At 26.7% G+C, this 23,528-nt stretch overlaps 1 protein-coding gene across 50 annotated transcripts in view; it reads right to left on the bottom strand.

Moving 5' to 3' along the window:
• The window catches only part of LOC114126998 (bifunctional heparan sulfate N-deacetylase/N-sulfotransferase), a 99,091-nt gene extending 78,290 nt beyond the window's left edge, over positions 1-20,801 (bottom strand). For 49 of the 50 annotated variants that reach the window (XR_007603997.1, XR_007603992.1, XR_007603998.1 and 46 more), the window contains exon 1: positions 20,585-20,801. The gene's annotated coding sequence lies outside the window, so the exon portion shown is untranslated. The remainder of the gene's footprint in view (positions 1-20,584) is intronic. The other variant, XM_050200639.1, reaches the window with a different exon arrangement.
• Positions 20,802-23,528: the final 2,727 nt, after the last annotated feature.

Genomic DNA, 23,528 nt, shown 5'->3' with positions numbered 1-23,528 from the left:
GTTTCCAGGGTTATAATTTTGTCTAATTTTATTATAGTCAACTACCGACTTATACAGCAAAATTATATGCTAAAAAGCTCAAGCTCTTACTTTTAAATCTATAGAGATTATTTCAGAAAAGTTCTAACTATAGATTAGAGTCTATATGAATAAACTTTGTTCTTAAGTAAATACTTTTGAACTTTCTCGCCTCTAAAGAGCCCCTGGATTTCATGTATAAAGAAAATAATTTTGATCGTTTCCGTATATTACATATATGTAATATGTATATACTATACTATGGTGTACTCCCCAAATTCCCTTTTACACGGGTCATGTGTAATGTGTTTGTCGGCAGTATGGTGGTCCATAATGTAGTAGGCGAAACAAAACCGGTATTTTTTTTTTTTTTTTTTTAACACGTATGGATGGTTCCAGACAAAATACTCAATTATTTAGGTCAACAGTGTCGTTATGCATTCTTTTAACACAATAAGGTGAGTAAATTATTACAAAAAGCAAGAATTGGACAATGAAAGAGTGTCGGAAAAGTAAAGTAGCAATAAGTATCGCAAAATATTAATTAAATACTGTCTAATAAAAAGCATAATATACGATCGCGAGAGTATATATGTTTTAAAAACGTGCACACGTCAACGTATATAGAATAACAGAAGTTGTATTATTTCACAAAATGTATAATAAAATTCAAGTTCAAAATAATGCAAGAATATTATTTACTAATCATAATTTAGTCTGTAATTTTTGTTAATAGATATAAATTAATTTTTGTAAGAAATTACCATAATTTCATTTTCTCATTAGTCATAAAGTAAGTACTTATATCTGGCGTCGCGGAAAATGTTTTTTTTTTAATATTTACATATTTATAAGAAACATCGACACACTCTTAAACATGTTAAATTACGATTTCAAAGAGTGGTATATTTGTGTCTTAATAACTTTTATTAGTAAATTTGTTTAAGAAAAATAAAATCACTTAAAAATCAGATATTTTTAATCCTCATTTAAACTAAGTAATAATCCTAGTAAAGTTATGTTAATTAATTTACAACAAATATATAGAAGAAAAAAAATATTAAATAAAATACAAAAGCAAATTTAAAACTAAGATGTGCAAATACGATGTAGAAAAATCAATTTTATAAACAAGTTTAGTTGAGATTTCCAAAAAAAAAATTTTAGAAGTACCTAACATTATTTTACATATGGAAATTGAAATTTTAAATACACCTGCTATAAATGGATGTGAATTAAATTGCATTACAATACTATATAATATATCAATCGATAAATAAATAATTGCATTCTATTAAAAAGTAATATTTGTTGTTAAAAAATGTTATACATAACAATTCCTTTTTATTATACGAGTACAGTTAATTATAAAAAAACAAATCAAACTTAAACTGCATCATAAAATTGCGTAGATTAGGTTAAAAATGTATTATCTTGAAAATATAAACAAATACATAATTTCACATTTTTATTTTAAATTAGATTATAGGTAATAGAATATACATATATCAAGATAGTATATAGAATATACTACTATGTACTATCATGATTTTTTGAAAAATTTTATTTTTAAACGAAGTCGTAGTATATTTATCTTTAAGTAAATAGTAATATAATAACATTATTAATATGTAGTAAAGGAATTATTCGATGGTGCCACTAACATACAAATCAAACACGAAACAACAATTGTCAGTATAACGAAATAATTAGTATACTTTTTTTCCAAAAATCTTATTTTAATTTAACTCAACCCAGGTGCACGAATATGCCAGTATATGTACCCCTTTTAGTATTCCTATATAGTTCCAAATACCTATATGTATGGATTTTACCACAATTTCTAATATTCCAAGAGAAGTTAAAAGTATAAATAATATACACACATACTCATTTTATCTCACAGCAAAATATGGTCAAAACTATATTAGTTAGCTGCTTCTTACACCTAACGCTTTCTTGGCTGCATTCATTACACTAAATAATTTATTTCAGGTCGAATATAATATTATTAGGAGCTTATTTAATAAATGTAAAATAAAAAAGAGTAGCAGGTTATAATAACACGATACGGTTTAATTATAGTACAACTCATAGTACCTATATAAAAATGTAGGTATACGTGACACGCATGGGTCTATTATTCGGAGGAAGTCGAGGAGGAAGTTTATTCCTTTAAGGGTTTTTGATTACTACATGTAAACATAATATATAATACACAGTTATCCGAACCGTTAACTTATTTTTTCAGCATCATAAATTATAAAGGTTCACCCGCCTCTTAACGTTCAGACATTATATTAAAATGTGCAGTTGTGCAATCTTATATCATACACATCGTGTTCCTATGTATAGTTATTGTTGCACACGACTAATTAACGAACTTTTCAGTCGTTGGTCTTGTGCGTGCAGATGGCCTTTGGCTGAATTCTCGAAGCTTTTAAAGGTCAAAACGCAACAGCACGTGCATATTTACACCGAGAACAATAAATTTAACGAACATAAGACTAAATTCATATAGTAAAACGCAAGAGTTGATTTAATACTATAATTTGTATAATCGCACATCTTATCAACTAAATTTAATATTTCAAGTATTTTTACAAAAGTGTACAAAGAATATTATACAAATACATATAGTATAGAACAAAAATATTTTCACTTATATAATAATATTTAGTAAACCGTAAATACGAATATGTAACCGTGGTCTAGGATACCTACAACATAGTATTGAATAGTGATGTTTATTATAAAATATATCATACACAACGAAATAGAGGGTGGAAAAAAATAAAAGAATAAGGAGTATAGGTATATGAGATGTCCAATTAAGGAAGGACTTAAGAGTAAAGACTATATGCTTGAAGTGTTCAAATATCTTTTGATTAGTGCATTATCTACATCACAACATAGACGTACCTAACACCGATACTTTTGAAGTCGTACGCCCAGAAATTTCCGGCCGACAAATAGTCCGGATGTAAGGGTTCGTACTCCCTTTCTGCATAACTTCCGGCCTCCCACACATTGAAATAATTGGCATGTTGCGGTCGGATACAATTGCGTTGTCGCGTCTGTTTCGCGCAATATGCGCTGGAAACCGGATGTTTATAGAAATGCGCATGTTGTAGATATCGAATAGTTAAGGTTGAAAGAAATGCAAGACTATATTATTATATATAAGATCTGCAGGGTGAAATGGAAGAGAAATCAATTTAAAATTTTTTGAAATGTTTTTAACGCATATTTATCATAAGTTATCACAGATATATATTCATACCTGCTAATATATTAAGTTAAGTTTTTACAGAGATAAATTAATTACTTAAAAAATAAATAATACTATAATAACATTTTATTTGCTGGTAAAAATCCTAATAATATTATGAGACAGGATTTTATAGTTTTACTAAATGATACATTTTAAAATAAACAATAACTACCTACCCTTAAAACAAAATTAATAGAAGTAATAACTTTCATTATAACTTTAACTTTACTAAACGAATAATAAAAATGCAATGGAAATGCAACATTTATTAACTTAAATATACTATATAATTAATACATATTATAATATTATATATTATTGATTTATCATGTGATAAATAAGTTTTCAAAGATCACGGTTAACTTTTAAAATGTCTAAAACATACGACATACAACACATCGTAACATTTAGGAAATAAAAATAATTTACAGCAATAAATATTATGTTGATCTCTCAACATTACATGCTCATATTTGGAAGCTATATACATGTATAATGTATATGTATAATAAGTATTATAAATTTATAAAAAGCATACAATTATTAGTTAGGTACCTAAAATAATGAATTTTACTCGTTCACAAACACATAATTTATACAGAGTTTCAACAATAATTCGTTCTAATATATTTATTCAACTATTATGCATCTATACATTTGTACTTTATAATAATAACTTTAATCTATGCAGGTCCTTCTGTGTTTAAATTACACCCATACGTGTTATGTTCACCACCCAAGATGTTTCCACCTACCAAAAATAATTTAATATGAAAAGAAGAAAAGAGTTTTTATAATACATTTTAAGTCTTGAGGCATTCATTATAAAACAATGATCATTAAATACATTTGAGTTTTTTTTTCAATCGAAGTTTTAAAATGATATTTATTAGTCCATCATAAGTATAATTGTTATATAATTATCATGATATTTTGTAGATTAATTAGTTTTGTTTTTTCTTTACAAGTCCTATTTTATATTTAAGAATTGTTTAACAAAAATAATATTGTTAGATGAGAGATGATGGCAGTATATTAAATGTATAGGCCAAACAAGAAACATGCACGTGATTGTAAAAAATATAGTCATGCATTAATAAGTATTGATTGGATGTAATTTATAGAGAATTATAGGTTGTGAAATTATACAATCTGCTTTACAAAGATTTAGAAGAGTTTTAATAGATCACATTAAAATTAATAAAACTATTTTTCTTTAAAATGTGTTTAACAACGGAAGTGTTCTATAAATTCATCATTTAAAAATGATTATTTTAAGATAAATGTTGTTAAATTTACTACAAGAATGTTAGGAAGGATTGAAAAATACAAATTTGTATATCTACGTAAAATTTATAGTAATAAATCGACGATATATTGTAGATAATTAAGAATATAAATATAAGTATAAATCTTAAAATTATAAATTCAATTGTAGTTTAGTCGGTATAATTAAATGTAAAATAGTAGGTAGATTATTAGAACAAATATCACAAATTATACAGTAAATACTTGGGCAATTTCAGACTGTATATATCATGTATAATCCTTTCAAAATTAGTGTACCTCTATATTGAAATGACCGTGTCGTATTTTATGAAATTGGATGATAAATGGAAATGTGGGTACACAAGTAATCCAGATCACATCAATCATGTCTCAAATAAACCGTATGAACTGCCGCATTGAAACCGAAGTTCCAAAATCATTATTAAAAAATTATTAATATTATATGATGTTATAAATTATTAATATTAATACAGTTTTATAAGTTTTTTAACAGTACAACAAGATTATGTAAATAAATAAATACACATATCAATAGAATATTTTATAGTACCCAAATATTATACATAAAGATTATATCAATTTTTCACTCATTATATTAAATTTTGTTAACGTTTTATTAGTTTATATTTTTTTATGTTTTGGAAAACAACCAACAGACCACAACAATGTCATATTATTTTCATCTGAAAAATTCTCAGGTGCCAATAAATACACAACACTATTTACACGTTCTAGTTTGGCATACTCTCAGAAAGTTAAGTAGCAATCACAGTATATATCCAGCAAAACGCAACCGGGTCATCAAAACAGTGTGGTTTTTATGATATTATGATATAAAAATAATAGTTATCCACTAATCCCGAGTATTAAACAGAACTTCCAATAACTCTTAAACTTATCGTTACATAATGTAAGTAATGAACGAGATAATGAATGTGATGAATGATGAATGATGATATATGAAAACATATTTTTTTACAAGGAACAATGCAAATTTATACAGAAACATAATCAGAGATTTAAGCCAATTAAGTAATTGTATACACCATATTCCCGAAACAATAATATTAGTCAAGTTAATATATTAATTTAATTTGTTTACTAAATAGTTCATATTAAAACAAATTAGGTATGTATACGTTGTGTTTTTGAACTCTAAATTATTAGGTAATACTATTTTCATAAATGTATTTTGTGTGACCATATTTTAAAGAATAATAGAAAAAAAATAAAAACGATAAATATAATTAAGAATAATTTATAAATTTTTGTAAAAGTAAAGTAATCAAACATTTAATTAAAATAACCTACACGAATCAACAATTATTACTATAGTTTACGTAAGATAGGTAATATGTATATTTAATTATTGTATACTTGACCTGCATAGTAGGTAATTACCTTAATGAATATTAAATTAGTCCTAACTTATAATATTAATAATAATATTATGATCGTTTCGTTGTGTTACACGATTAAGGTATTTTACACTTGTTTATAAATGTTATATTTTTAAATGAATAGGTCTTACTGCAATGAAAGTCATGACCCTTATTATTTGATGATTTTTTTTAATATTTTCGTTACAGAGCAATGTAGGTTATTAATCCTTAGGGAATAGATATGACGCTTAGGTATAATCCAGTTGTTTTTGTTGTTAATACCTACTAGATAGTTGATAAGAAACTTAAGTTTATATTAAGACTACCTACTAATTACATTTCTTACAAAAATAATTAATAAGTATATTTTAAGGTTAATATTAAAATTAAAAATATACAAATCTATAAATTACATAAGTATTTAGTATTTTTATGACATAATAAATCAAAAATTAAAAAAAAAAACGTCAAACTAAAAATAGATTATACACAAACATTCATTTTTTAAAATTTATTTTAATTCTTATAAACATACTACAATTTTATGAACAAATAACCTATAAAATCATATAAATATAAATTTTTGTTAAGTTGTAAGCAGTTAGAAGCATTTTTTAATGGTTTATTCAACACATCAACACGACATGTGATAGTTATTACTGCAGAGGGTTGTAGGTACTAGGTACCTACACATACAACTAATATGGATATTATTAGGTCGGCAATTACAATTTATTTGTTTGTAGAATACGTTTCGATCTCTATTCATTCAAGGTTCAGATATTGTATTAGAAATTGAGTATTTGACCCATGATGCATTATATGCGACAACAAATGACCAAGTATTGTAAATAGCAACATTAATATTACATCGACCCTTTCATGACCCTGGCAATAATTACACAACTAGGCGATAACTGCAGACTGTAATAAAAACTGGATGAAGTACGAAAAAACTGTTTACCGGAGATCTAACAAAATATGTGATAAGAGATAACTAATATAAGGTAGGTACGATAATAAACATTTCATCCACAAAATATTTAGAGAAATTATTAGATTCAGATTTAAGCTTGTAATCATTTTATACCAATATATATTTTATATAACACATGGAAATATTTGTATACCTTAATACTAAAAAATCAATAATTATAATAAATCAATTTTAGCTAATATTTTGATTGAAACTACAAATAAGTGCAAGATACCTACATGTATTTGTATTTGAAGTACCTACAATTTTATAATATAATAACCGTTTTAGAACATAAATAGTACATATATATTATACTTCACTATTCTAACTGGAGTAATGATGGATAAATTATGTATTTTTAGATTTAAATTTCAAGAACAATAAATATATATTATATAGTTCTAATTAATATAATAATATATTATAAAAATATTAAATATTGCCTATTGGCATAGACGCCCGCAGAAATTTTTCTAGGAGGGGGCAATGTTAGGATTTTTTATAGGATAAATAGTAATTTATCTTTAAACATTTAATTTAAAACATATTTTTGATAAACCAAGGGGGAGGCAAATGTCCCAGCTTGCCTCCCTTCCGGGCGCCTATGAATATTGGATATTTTATTTCCTATTATAAATATTCAAATTCAAAATAAATTCTCAAAATGTAAAAATTATAGCAATAAATCATAAATATTTTGTGGTTAATGTATAATTGTAAATAGTGAAGTAAATTAATAAATAACATTTAAAAAGTAAGCTTTGAATATAATTAATACATGTTTATTTCCCGGTTTATTTTATTAAAGTTTTCAACACCAAGTATATAACATAAATTTACATCTTTCAATCAAATTATGAATAGGTACTTGCATAAGTAGTATAATACATTTGAAAAGTATAAAATATACATTAAAGGTGAGTAAAAATACTATTTAGAAAATACTCGATAAATACCCAAAATATTTAACTAATCACCGGAATTTGGGAGTAACTGAATTGGTTTTCGTTTGAAAAACAGTATTTTATTAGGTTGAGCCGAATTGGTACCTGTTTGTGTTCCGGTCAAATAGTTACAATTTTAATTTTATTTTTAATAATTGGTACAAAATATAAATTAGATAGTATAAAATATATATATATGTACCTACACTTTATAGTAATAATAGATTGTTGGAGATTTAACAAATAATCGCTGATACCCCAATTGATTAAGTTAACAATTGAGGTATACAGGCTTATATTGCTGAATGATTATATTGCATATATTCCATATACGTATGACAATAATGTTAGTGAGCACTGTACAGTCTCGAATAACACATCGTCAATATACTCGTACCTATATATAAATTTATTTTCGCTTGTACATCGATCGTATTTTAATTTATATTTATTGACCAAGCCTACTTTAAAATTGAGAAGGAAAATGTGCGCAATTAAACAGGAAACAATTCGGCACGTGAGGTTGGGGCTTGGGAACCAATTCGGTACCAGCCCGGAATTTTTACTAACAACGCATAAGTCAAGAAGCCTTTTTATTGTTAGATTAACACTTGAATATGTTTACAATTATTTAGAATATTCAATTTTGGATGGTGATTTATAGTAAACGGCAAATATAATATGATTGTTAACGAAAGTATTTAATGATTCGTTTTTTGATATAAAAACAAAATTATAATCGTATCATATAAGTATATTAAAGCATCATATTATAATAAAAACATACTTATTTATTAATTTATTTGATTGTTTAAGTTCATTTTAAAACTCAACATTTATGAAAAATTAAATACGATAAACCCTACTGGTAATCTTCTATATTGTTTACATTATGTTATGCTGATGGCGTCAATCTTATATACATACGTTAAAAATATTATTTTATTTTATTTAAAATATATTTGTTCAACATTCGATTTGTTTAACATGGTTTAAGAAACTATTGTTAATGTCATGACATTTAAAAGCAACGGCGCCATCCCTGAAGTCTAGTTATCAACTACAACCATTTTTAATACTTAACAATAAATTCCGCAAGATTTCCTTTTAAAAGTAGTTATCCCTTTTGGGTTTACAATTGAATTTGCAAAAAAAGAAACCAAAATTATTTACACTCCATTTAAGTAATATTTATATTGTCGTTCCTGGGTACACATAGGCGTCTCATAGTTTTTTTGTATACCTGACACATCATAACAACTGTCTACCACGATATAGGGCGAGCCGTTCCCATATATAATAATATAATATACACATAGGTAGGCACCTAACAAAAAGGCGCCCAAACATATTAAGTCTACAACTCTATAAGCCTCGAGAATGTTCTAATTCAACATCAGCCATTTTCACATAATGTTATACCAAACATAAAATTTCTTTTGATATAAAAATATTTATATGTACCTACCTATATATATAGTATATATATATATGTGTATAAATTTTATTATGCCTACTACTTTAATCATAAAATTACTAAGCCCCTTTTTTGCTTATGAATACGAAACTAATGTAGGATTTAAATACATGAAACTGAAAGACAAATAACTGTAAATACAAACCAACTATGGGGTGCTTTATAATTGTTTAACCCTTTTTTATTATATCTTTATAGATTTCAATGTCAACATTCACGATTTATTTTTTGAATTTTTAGTGCACTTTAATCGAATAGATTATTATTATTAAAATATTTCAGATACTATATTATACTACTTACACCATATTATAAATAACTTACCATAATCAATATTTTTTGTCTTATAAGATATACAACTAGCTTGAAATAATATTTATATATTTTCGATAGATTTTGTAGGTACGCTAATTGTTTCCGTGTATCTATTGCGGTGAATGGTGTATCGTATTGTACATTATTTATAAAACAAAATACGAAATAGTAAAATATAAATACAAAACATAAATTGCGAGTTACATAAAAATGTCTATATAGGTATCAAATAATTAAAAATGGTACGAAAGGCATTTCAATTAGTCAAGTATATTATAGCTTATGAGTTGTAAGAAATAAGAATAAAAACGTTACAAACAAATAATCATACTCACTCCAATGTTCATTGAATTATTTTTTTATATAAGTTTAAAAACATTGGTCCACACCACAAAATGTAGGTAATATTTGTAGCATAGTTAAAACAAAATATACTATAAGTCTTTAAAGAATAGCATATTACCATTACATAATATAATATATTTATTTTTTAATCAAGTTCATTAAATAAATATTTAAAATTAATGATTGTAGGAACAATTGTAGGTGATGTATGTATGATAAACATATGCCATATATAAGTATAATATTATATTGATGCATAATCACTGTACGCTAGAGGTATCTTTAGACTCTTTACAGCATGTATTGTAATTAATATGGCAGTGTCTATAATCTTTTAGTGCGATACACACATTGCCCTATCGTAAAGTATAAACGGGAGAAAAATAAGTAATGTTACGCGAACTTGTGTATAGACCCCTTTAAAAAGAATAAAAAGCCTTTTTCAAGTACAGTGTTCATTTCCCTATACATAGCATGCGAATGAATAGAAGTATAAACACGAGTGGCAAAATCAATGAGAATACCAATGTTGTTTCCATATTACATAATAAAAAAGGGGAAAAATTAAAAAAAAAAATTCTAATGAGAAGAAATAAAAAATACTTACATTATTTAAAACCAATTTATCAATGTGTACAGTGCAAAATAGTATAATATTAAAGCATAGGCGTGCGCAGGAATTTTTCACAGGGTGTGCAGAATTGTTTCAGTAAAGGTTACTTGACCTACTACAATTCAGATAAATAATTTCTCTATTATCTATATTATATTATAGGTATTATAATAAATTAAAATTGTTTAGACGCTGTTTTATTGATAATGAAAATAAAGAATATTGGATGTAGATTTAATATTATTATTGACTATTGTATAAAATAAAAACAATTATTAATTCACATATACTTACTAACCTACTCTTAATAATTCGTTTTATATAATTAAACAATTTTTTATCAACAATTTAAAGTAGACACAAATTTTTGCAGGGTGGATGTGCGCCAATGCTCAATGGTAATTTTTCCAAGGTTAGGTGCTTAAATAAATTTATAGTAAAAATAAATAACTTTTAGTAACATAAAATGTTCAACAAATATTAATTTTATCATTAACTAAATATGAAATTTTAATCAAAATATTTGGGCCTCTTTTAATGATATTTAGTTAGGTATTTTAAATTTTCGATTTTATGTACCTACCTAGTTATTTTTGAAACACAAGATTAAGAGTTAAATAATGAATTAATCATAAGTTATTTATGTAACAAATTAAAAATTACCAATAATTATTTTTTTAAATTGTTTTAAGTTCATTTTTTTTTTAAATTCATCAACATATTCAAAAGTTGAAAATTATTTTGTATTATGGTTTACCTATGGTTTATAACTTTTCGAGTTCCATACATTTTTTTTACAAAACTTGCAAAATAAAACTTAGCGCATAAATAAAAATATTTTTTAAGAACGTTTAAAATTAAAATGTTGACATATAATTGTATATTAATGCATAAATTAAAGATTTCTAATCAAACGATTTTAGTTTTTTGTTGTACTTAAAAATTATGAATCATAGAAACTTGAATCATTTCATTATAGGTATACCTTACAAATTATAATTTTCTATTTCTATTGACAACTAAAAAATATTTAAAATAATTTAAAGCTATTTATAAACATTTGAAATTTCCGAATAATATTTCTTCTTCTTAGAGTATCATATTTATTAACAAACGTTAGCAATCATGTTAGCAAATTTATTATATTTATTATTATTATTTTAAGAAATTATATATATTACATTTATTAGAATTTTTAAGTTTGGAATAAAATATTTTCTATAAAAATAAATTATATCTCACAAGCTATAACCACATTAAAAAAAAAAAAAAATAGAATTTTAGTTAAAATGGGTTTATGCCTAAATTCAATAACACTTCGTTCCACAGACGAGTCATAACTTCTATAAGCTTATTATTTCACTTGCATACCTACGGCGGTACTTTGAAGGATACATATTACATATTATATATTTACATTTGTGTACAATCCACGTGTCAGAAAAAACTATAGGGCTTCGCATAAATCGTCGACCCTTTAAATTAGACCCAAAATAAACCTACCTTCAGTGTCCTATCCAGAATATACTTTTACAGAGCATATTTATTAAAATTAAGATATATATACATTATACATATTATGTTAGAAAATCGTCGCTAAACATAGTTTGTACGCGATAGACAAAAACGTATTGTATATGTATAAACAAAAATAATTTTATCGAATCGAAGTAGCGAAAATCGTTACCGTGGAACACGTCCATGTGACCGAGCGCATACGTAATAACATAATATACATTATCACATTTTCTAATCACGATAATAATATAATGTGTATTGAGAAATACTACCTATTTATTTATTTTTTTTATATATAGCTCGTGCGCACAACCGGATTTATGCACTTAATATATTATGTGAAGAACGAAAACACATAATATAATTCTATAATAATAAAATACAATATAATATATTAAAACGGACAGACGACGGCCAAGTACAGTGGTCACGCCTTCTTTCCTTGGTTTTTGCCGCGTTCACCTATATCATAAACATATGTGTAGTGTTTGGTGCGTAAAATTATAACACTGACGTACCTATATTCGTACGATTTCAAAGATAACACCTGCGTGCGATGTGGCCTAATATAAAAAAGTGGGTACACAAAAGGTGCATCTGGGTTGTAATCTTGGAAATGGGGAGTGACCCCCGCCCCTTCGCCAGAGTACTATTCTATACTGGCATAATACGACATACATTACAAAGGTATAGACCACCACGGCGCGTACTAAATGCGATATATTTTGAACCGTAAAAATTACTACCGAAATAATAATGTTAACCACAGTTTTCGAGCCACGAGTAATCGTAGAATGGTTTAGAGAATATGCAGAACATCGTACTTATACATAACGTTAGACCATTCCCGCACACGCTAAGATATTATATTTCACACACACACACACACACACACACACACACACACGCATAAATACTCGAATAACGTATTATGACCCTTTACTCTTCATCAACGATATTTGTTTTGTAATAGAAATACAGTTGGAACTGATGGTAGTGTAATCAACGTTTACAGGGGTGACCAATCGATAATTTCCAAGAAACCTTATATTTTGTATACCTTAAACCTATATACAACATGGGAATATTCTAGTGGAAAGGTTAAGATATTTTAATGTACCTATAGCGTGCTTTTCGTCAGATTTATTATTATTATTATTTCAGTTATCAGATGTATATTGTTTATAATGCTATTTACGAGCACTGAGATAGATAAGAATATACTGGAGCGCGGACTATGATGTAAAAACGGGCCGACGTATTTTTCGTTACCCCCACTCCTGTATGGCAAGAAATTGAACTTCCATACCAATAACATTGAAAGACTACACATTTTAACTTGACATAACTCTGGGATAAATTATCGTATTACGTTAACTTTGGTATCAAAATTTTTGTTTTTATGTGTACTTCAAACTTATATTTACAAAATATAAAAATAAAAACTCTTAACAACATTTTTATTAAAAACAAAATTGCCCACGCTGTAGTATAAATAGTATAATACTCATCACGCGATACCATATTACAATTTATATTATTTAATGAAATTAATATTAAAAATATAATTTTAATAATTTTATTATAATGAATCTTGGAAAAAAAAGCCTCGTACCAACTAAATACATTTTTTTTAAATTGTATAATGTACCTTTATATCAACTTAATTATGTAACACTTTTTTTGACATAGGTATTTATAATATATATTATATAAAATATTCGTTTAATAATTTGTAACTACTTTTATATCATAATAATATTTAATAAAATAATACACCAAATATTTTAAATTATAGGTATAAAATATACATTTGAAGTATCTATAAGAGATTAATCATAATAAAAATAACATAAAATAAAATAGATGTCATTTGTATATAGTTTTAAAAAATGTTTAAGGTTGGTAAAAAATTTCATATAATAGAAATAAGTGAAAATAATTATCATAATAAAGGCATTGTTTTCTGATGTTGTGGCTAACTATTAGAAATATTAGACTACTATTAGAAAATCTAATACCTACACTTATCTCATGCATAGTATTCACTATTTTTGTTTTGTGTATTTACTAATAACATGTTTTACATTTTATTAATTATATAAGGTAATTGAGACTTTAAGTTAATTTCCATATAAAAATGGTTTTGTCATGTTCGGCCTTTAAATGTACAAAGAGTTGGAACAAGGAAAGTAAATTAAAATCTATTCAATTCCATAGGTGAATAATATATATTACTATCTAATTATTATATTTTTAATTTAATGTTGATGGTCTTGATAAATATATTTTTAATTTTTTAATTTTTTAATTTAAAATCATGCTGTTTATTGCAATTAATAGGTTCTATAACTATTGTAATAAAATATAAATTAGTATCCAATTAAAATTTAAAACCCTAATTTTAATATCTAGATTCCCACTCAAAAAACCTGAGTTATTACAAAAATAAATAAAAATGTTTAGAGTTTTTATTTTTATTTTTTGTAAATACAAGTTTGAAGTACACATAAAAACAAAAATTTTGATACCAAAGTTAACGTAATACGACCATTTATCCCAGAGTTGTGTCAAGTTAAAATGTGTAGTTTTTCAATGTTATTGGTATGGCAGTTCAATTTCTTGCCATACAGGAGTGGGGGTAACGAAAAATACGTCGGCCCGTTTTTCGTAACATACGAGCATAGGCAAGTCCGCGCTCCAGTATATTCTTATCTATCTCAATGTTTACGAGATAGCCAACGTTATCTTTCACAAAACCTTTCACATACACAGTGACAATGCGACATACGAGTAGGTATATACGATACATAAAAAAAAAAACAATTATTTACGCATCAGATGAACTCATGTATTATAAACATTGTAAATAGATAATATAGATAAATATTGTGAACTATAGATAATTAAATACGCCATATTATATAATATAATATCAATGTATTCGAATGTACTCGAGTAATGTTCAGTAGCATAATATGCTGATGTATGTTATCATGATGGGTATTTAAAATATAATTTTTGTTTAATAAATTAACAATAACAAAAAATTACTAATTAATGACTAAATTTATACCTAGGTACTAAAGAACATTATTATTTCCAAAAATAAAACTAAAACCTCGACTAAAACTGATCTTATGTCCATAATATGTCTTATGTCAACGGTTTAACATAAAATACTCTTACTACCTAGTTTAAGGCAAAATTAAATAGAACTGCAGCTTCACGCCTTTTACTATTTTAACACCACAAGCAAGGTATGCAGCTTATTGAATGTATACATGATAAGTTCATAAATATTTGATATGTGATTTTTGAAATTATCTCAACTATCATATATTTTTTTATGACATTAATATACTTACCTACATTTTGAGATACGTAGTTAACTATATACCTATACATATTAAGACAAAAAGGCCAATAAGATATCATAAGATGCATAGAAAATAATTTTTATTTATATTATAATCGACTTATACTAGAGAGCCTAATATAATAACTTATACGGTTATGACTTTCGTTAATTTTTTTTTTTTTTACATTTATTACGATTTATCATTAGACATGATCGATTATTATGAGCACTACTGAACTAAGAAGAAATAACAAAGCTTAGTATGGTATACACTACAACGTACTCAAACATTATTTCTGTTGTTCCTCAATTATAATATATCAGCAATGAACTTTGTTAATATAGCAATAATAGTGTGTACATAATTCAAGTATATAAGTACAATCGATATCGGCAGTAAACACATTAAAATGTTGGCCATTAAGTGGTGCGTAATATGAGTTATCGGGCTTATCGACCTGCACATTTTTGTAGAGATCAATTAGAATGGCCTAAAAAACACGCACCAATAGCTTATTTGGACGAACGCCCAATTGTGTGCCAAGTGTCTAAAACGAAATCTAAAGAATCTGGTAATGAATTGCACATAATATTATATAATGGATGAAAATATGGAATATAATCTCTTCTCGTCAACCTGTTCACGAGATATTTCCCGTACATAATCTTTTATAGATAGAAACAGATACGTCCAACGCTGCAGAGAACGTTTCTACAAATATAGAAATATGCTTGTTTCTATAATACTTAAATAAATAAATCCACTAATTCCATACTTTGAACTACACCATAATGCCGTAGGTATACAAAATCTCTCATATTTTAATATACTTCTACTAATGTCTAATATTTAACATATTTTATTTTTTTTAAATTAACTGCTATAGTCAACACAAAGAATAGAAATTGACTTGAACTTAAAAATAATATTATCATTTTGTCACTTATAATTGGTTTTTTATTGAGTCGATAGAACCGTTAGTGTTTTACGAACGTAAACTTATAAAGTAAAGATGTTCATTGGTCGTAAACTAGTCCGCCAAAAAGTTCAGCGAAATATAATGAGTAATAACGCCAATGACATTATTAATTAAATTAAAATCAAACATAAAAAAATGTGTTTGCGTTTACGTATACATCGAATACATTGTACCTATTACCTATACGAGTATGATGGGCAACTTTAATCAAAAATCGTAAAATTAAATTAAACTTTTATTATAACAATTGTATTATGGTTATTTATTAGTCTATTATATCAAAAAATCTTAAAATCCTAAAAGTTCATTCAAATTAACTTTTACTACCTATGCGGCTATGCGACGGAAATGTTACTTATTTACTCGTTTTATAATCTGATAATAATAGCAATAATTAATAAAACAATATTACAATAATTAATAACTATGTTTAAATATTAATAATTTACTATAAACACATAAATAAAACCCAAACTATAAAGCTATCGAAATAATTTTTCAATATTGGCTAAATTAAAAAATAAGGAAAACCGGGTATTTTTACGCTAAACCAATTTTCGAAAAAATTGATTTCTTTGTTTTATAATAATTCAAAAACGAATAAAACCGTAGAACTTGAAATGTAAACAAATGTTCACATTATCATTATTTATAACATAGTTTAATTTTCAAAAATGTAGAGCTATTTATACCTATTGTCAATTTAAATTTCTTATATATTTTCTATAAATGCCAATAAAAATATTATTTACTAGGTAAATTTTTTTAAAAATTGAATATAAGATCCTACATAGGTTTTTCTTGTACTTGTATAAAAATATACCTATTAAAAACACATAGGTACAATTTTTTTTTTTTTTTGCTATGAAATTTAATTTTTACAAACTTTGTCATAACCGAAAAATATATAAACTACAGTATTTTGAAGTAAAAAATTCATAAAATCTTCAATTTGCTAGCTAAGATTTGAAAAATATAATAATATTTTAGCAGAAGATTTTAAATTTGCTCAAATACCAACTGAATGGCGTTTTAATAAAATCATAGTCCATATTATATTTTCAATAGTATAAGATTTAAATTCGCAGAAAACAAAAGTTTAGTAGCATGGATATCCGTAAATCAGAAATCCCGTTGTTATCGTGTAACTCGTTTTAAGTATTTCGACAGTGCAATAGCTTCTGGAATCTCAGATTCCACCCGGCATCCGTATAGTACGTTGGACCAATAGATACCACTATATTCTCTCCCGTTAATATAACTATCCCCTCGGTACGTAATTTATATCACGGAACTACCTATGGTGAAGTACTTTTACCAAGATGGGTTAATTCATCTGTAAATTATTTCTAGACGTACAAGACTAAAATCGATCTTTCAATTTTACAATTTTTAGCTTTTAAAGCTTTACGTGTATTTAGTTAAATGAATAATGTTTTTATTTAAAATATTATACACAATTAATAATTTTTAAAATAATAATTATATTAATAAATAATTTATAATGGATATTATATAGGTACCTACAAATTCAGGCCCGGATTAAGCCTTCTGTGGACCCTAGGCACTGGAAAAAATTTAATATCATAACATAGGAACTTTTGAATATTTTTTTTAACTTTGTATAATATTACCATATTCAATTATTATTTACTCGTAAATACTAATTATTATAAATGTATAATTTATTACAATTATTAGATTAGAGTATTTATAATAATAATTTCCTTATCGCATGACATATGCAGCACTTCATCCAAAAATATAACGCTCATCTAAACAATTTGATTATACATTTTCCATTAATAGGCTGATTTTAGATTTTGAATGAAGCGAAAGATTACAATTTTTTTTAAAATTTAGCCATATTTTCGTAGGCCTTAAGCACAGTGCCTTATTGTTAATACGACCCTGCCTACAGTAGTATATTATAAAAAATATATTTGATGCTTTAAAATTATGTAACCAGCAATAAATATTTTAAAAATTAAATTCGGAAATGATCTACATATTAAGTAGTAACGTCACACATTTAAGAGGGAGTGTCAAATAAACAAGCATTATTCAATGGGTCTAATATATTTCTAAATTATATCTCATATAGCCACATCTAACATGTTGCATTCATTAAATACGTAAAAGACGTCTAGAATCAAAATATCTAACATCGTAAATTTTAAGTATAAATATATAACAGTAAAATAACATACTACATTTAGGAATAGCGCAAGCGAATAATTTTATTTCATTATGAATATAACATATCATAGTATTTAAATTATTCGCTTAAATATTTATAATGATAAGAAAGTACATTTAATTAAAATAACATTTCTCAATTATCCCAGTAAATTTAATATAGTTTAATTAATACAACCTATAACGAGTAAGTTAAAAGATCAATAACTTGCAAGTATAAATATAATATTTGTTTTATTCGAGGTTTTATTATTTAGACGTTACATAGATGCATTTTAGAATAACGAACACACAATACAAATCTGTTAGGTATCTGTGTTACATTTTTTAAATATTGGTTTTAAAGTACTTTATTTGGTATTAATCGAAAAATTAACAACTTTAAAGATTTTATTATGTGTATATAATATATATACAAACGTATTACCTAAGTATTTTATTGTATTACAATTTTAAATTCTAAACAATATTTCTTAGTTTTATAAAAATAAAACCAGGAATGTAAAAACATTTTAAATGTATATTAAAGTGTGTTCATTTTAAAATACGCAGGTCATTTTTAGATACGTAGGTATCTAAAAACTATTTTTTTGGATAACAGCAAAAATGCAAAATAACTATAGTATAAATTATAATTTGAAATTTAAATGCTTACTCGAGTAAAAATAAAAATAATTTATAATTTTAATTCTGCGAATCTTGTTGTTCAAAAAAAAAAAAAAAAATGAATGGATTTCCTGTGTTTTGCCGGTAAACGATAACAGACATTTGAAACTTATACCATGTTCTTGCGTCTTACATATTTAGTTAAGTTCGATAGCGCACAATGTACTATAAGTGATTAGACAAAATATAATATTGCATCATAATATTTCAAACGCATGTTTAGTAAAACACTTCAAAATAACTTTTGGTGTCAAACTCAAAAATCGCATTGGCTAATGCCCATAAATTCCACGATCATCTAGTTACTGCCTATTGACAATACTGTACCGCAAATTAAAAGGTATCTCAAAAGTGAAATAAGAAAATCTTAAGTATAATTGGACTTTTTAAAAGTTAAGCAATTTTTAAAACGTCTTGCGACTAATTTTAAAAGGACTTATATCTTTAGCCTAAAAAATACACATTTACAGACATATTTATTATCTGCATACCCATGAGAAGAGGCGGGAAAACAAGAAATACTTGTAATTTTAATCGAACAATACGATAGGTAAACAAATCAATAGGTTCTACAATTATTATATCTAATACATAATAATATAATATAATGTAGGTACATTATTATGTTATTCACCTTGAACACGTGCGTGCGGCAGCCAGAGCTGTGTCAACACTTCTTCGCGATTCTCAGATATAAAAGTAATCGATAGGCACATATTAAGATAGATTATCATTTAATATTCGTACATAATTAGACCCCGGAAAACAATAATAATAATAATTTAACCTAAAGGTGAGGTACCTACCTATCTGATTATTGTAACATTTTTGCAACAACATTTATTGTGATCTATACCAAACGCGGAGAAGAGAACGCGATCCATTATTAAACCAGTCGTCGGATAGACAACTGGACAAAAAAAACGCGTTAGATAGTTTCGAAATCAGAACGCGGCGGCGGGGATTCGAATGAATCGCTAGTAAAAATCTGCCTATAGTCGTAGTCTGTAGGCAGACAACCGCGGTCGAGTACCAAAGGCCTACACGATATTAGATTTTACCTAGGATTAAAGCTTAGATCTCGACAACCACTACCAACGATACCGCAGCACTTTTTAGCACGATTTCTCACGATTCTATACGATATTTCATTACGCAGACGACGATAGAAATACATTTTAGAACGTGTAATAGAGCAATATTATTCTAGTCGGGTTACTTACGATTTCCGGTGCTGTCAGGGATGGTCGTCGACGACGAAATCGAGACGATCGATGTCGATCACACAATGCGAAACGGTCGGTGTTATCGGCGCACACGTGAGAGCGGACAAAACGCGAAAACTATTGATAACGGAACGACGGCGGCGAATTACGCGCGTGTGTCACGGTCGAGCCACCAGCAATGCACTGCATTCCGATCGGACGGGAACTGAGGCGGCGGCGGCGGCGACGGCGGCAAGCAGCGCGACTGACAACCGAGTGGTGGGTAGGAGGCGGGCGGCGGTAAGCACGCACGGAAAACGCGGGCGCAAACGTGCGCGCGCACACTTGAGCGCGGTCGGCGGGCGCGGGGAAGTGCGTGTCGTGGTTATTGGGTGGCGGTCACGGGGGGTGCGAGGGGAGGGAAGGGCGGTTAGCGTGGCGGGCGACTGATTCAGTGTTGCCAACGGCGCACCGCCAAAACACCGGGCGTCTCGTCGGCGCGCAACGGACGGACGAACGGACCACATATGACATATTATTATTATTATTATTATTATTATTATTATTATAAAGTTCTCTTGTCCTCGGCGCCCCGTCGCCCGATTGACGGACAGATGTAGCAATTTTTTTTACACCCCTCCGGGAGACATCCAAACTCGCGCGTTTCTTGGATAGATAATATATATATACATTTTTTTTTCTTCCCTAACGGCGATCGTCTATACGCTGCTAGTCCGCTTTTCTGCGATCTTTAGCGCCGTAAATTAATAAATCGTACTGACACCGGACGACGAGCGGTTACTATACCTACTTACGACTAAACAGTTGTAGGTAACTACACAGCACCTACCCATATGGTCACAGACTAAAATACTTGATGTGTAACACATGCACAAAATGCAAGTGCATGTGTATCGTATAGTCGTGGTACAAAGAACACCAACATCTGTAAATATTATAATATGTGTAAAGGTAATACACTAATAATAATGTGTATTGACCGTCCAGATCGTTAATATTATATACATATTATAATAGCCCGCAACTCACCGCACCGAGGATATCATTTTATCGGCAAAGTTAGAGTATTCTATATAATAAAAATAAATTAAACTTATTAAAGCTATATTTCCTAATAATACGATATTCCGAGTCGTGGTAGAACAAGTTTAATTTGAAAAAATAAACATGACTTCAGATGCACTAATAAAATTGTTTATTTAGATATAAAAATACAAATAGTATTAATTGGGTGTATACAGTTAAACACGTTAATAATTATGTTATATAATAAGTTACGAATGATACTATAAATAGCCAATAGGTATGCTACTTATATATTAGATATTACATTTTATACATTATACATAATATATTTGTATTCTACAATATACCATAGTCTATAACGCATTTAGGGTAAAATCATGAAGTTTGCTATCAACTTTTTATTTAAATTTGTTCGTTATAAACTTATATAACAGAACTTTTCAGTCCACTTTCACTTATAGATCTATGCTATGGATAAAACATACCTGCTCACCGTTTTTACTACCCATAGTTATTTACAAAACTCCATTCGATAAAAAATTCACTTATTTTAGCCAAACAACGTTGCCCTTAATATCTATAGTCAAACTACTGAAAATCTGTTATTTCCTTTATTGTATAATTTAATCACCAATTTTAATTACTTGAATAGATGAATATTAAAATAGGTATGTTTATTAAAATGTTAACTAGTTTGTCAATGAAAATTATTTTTCAACTCTCAGATTTAAAATGTTTAAAACTAAAAAGTTAACTAGAAAAATGTTTATCGGTAAAAAATAATAATAACTATACAATCTAAATATTATAATAACTTGCTTATAGATATAAAAAAATTCCATGATTACGTTTTCAAAGTAAAAAGTTATAAGATGTTGGAAATACTAAAAAAAAAATGTTTTTTTTTCGTGAATTGTTTTATTTTTATTTTTTATAGTTATTAGAACAATTCTTACAAATATAAACTATAATTATAAATAAAAAACTCATAGTAATGTATCATAATATCATATTATTATAAAATGTTGGAATGATTCTCATCGAATAAAATATATAATGTTATGAATTGTTTGGAATTTTATATCTATATTCAATAATATTTTTTTCTTATCTTCTAGTAAGGTTTTATTTTGGTTAATTCGTGTTTACATTAATTGTAATCTGTAACATTTTTAAAATTATCATTGTTTTTAACTAAGATTTGGCTTGATTAACAGACAACAATACTACGTTTAACAATTTAACTACATTTTTAATGTAACTCCAACATTGCATATTGACCGTGATTTCTGATTACTAAATTGTATGTAATATAGGTATTACTTTATTGTTGCAGCTACTATCGAACTGCAAGTAACACAATTATTTTGTTAAAATCTTTTTAATTATTTCTTTCCGTCATATTTATTGAATGCAAGTATAATAATTTGAGTACCTACTGTGATATTGATGTATATAGTCTAAAATGTATAAATACGCAATACGCCAATGATCTTCGAGTATTAAAGAAGTCAAGAAAAACATTATAATTATTATGAATTACATTTTTTGTGTTCAATTTAGGTATCGTTTTGAGTTAAATACCTACTTATTAATGAAACAATTGAAACAAAAGTTTTGATTACAAAAATATTATATAGATTTATGCATAGGTAATATGTTTTATGTAGATAAGGACATATAGTCAATTAATAATTATAAATATACTCGTAGGTTACTTTGTTTAATTTTATTTAATTTAGTGTATATAATAATTATATAAAACAATAATTTAGGTAACTTTAGTATTATATAATATTTTACTATTATTTAGGTAGGTGAATATAAATAGTAGTCCTCTTATCTATACATATGAATATATCCACTCATTAATATGTAGGAGCCTATTGGATAAAAGATTAACTTAAATATCATA

This window comes from Aphis gossypii, chromosome 2 (assembly GCF_020184175.1).
Source record: "Aphis gossypii isolate Hap1 chromosome 2, ASM2018417v2, whole genome shotgun sequence".
NCBI classification, from domain to species: Eukaryota; Metazoa; Arthropoda; class Insecta; order Hemiptera; family Aphididae; genus Aphis; species Aphis gossypii.
The sequence above is the reverse complement of the archived record's forward strand: the minus strand, read 5'-3'. Positions and strand labels throughout refer to the sequence as shown.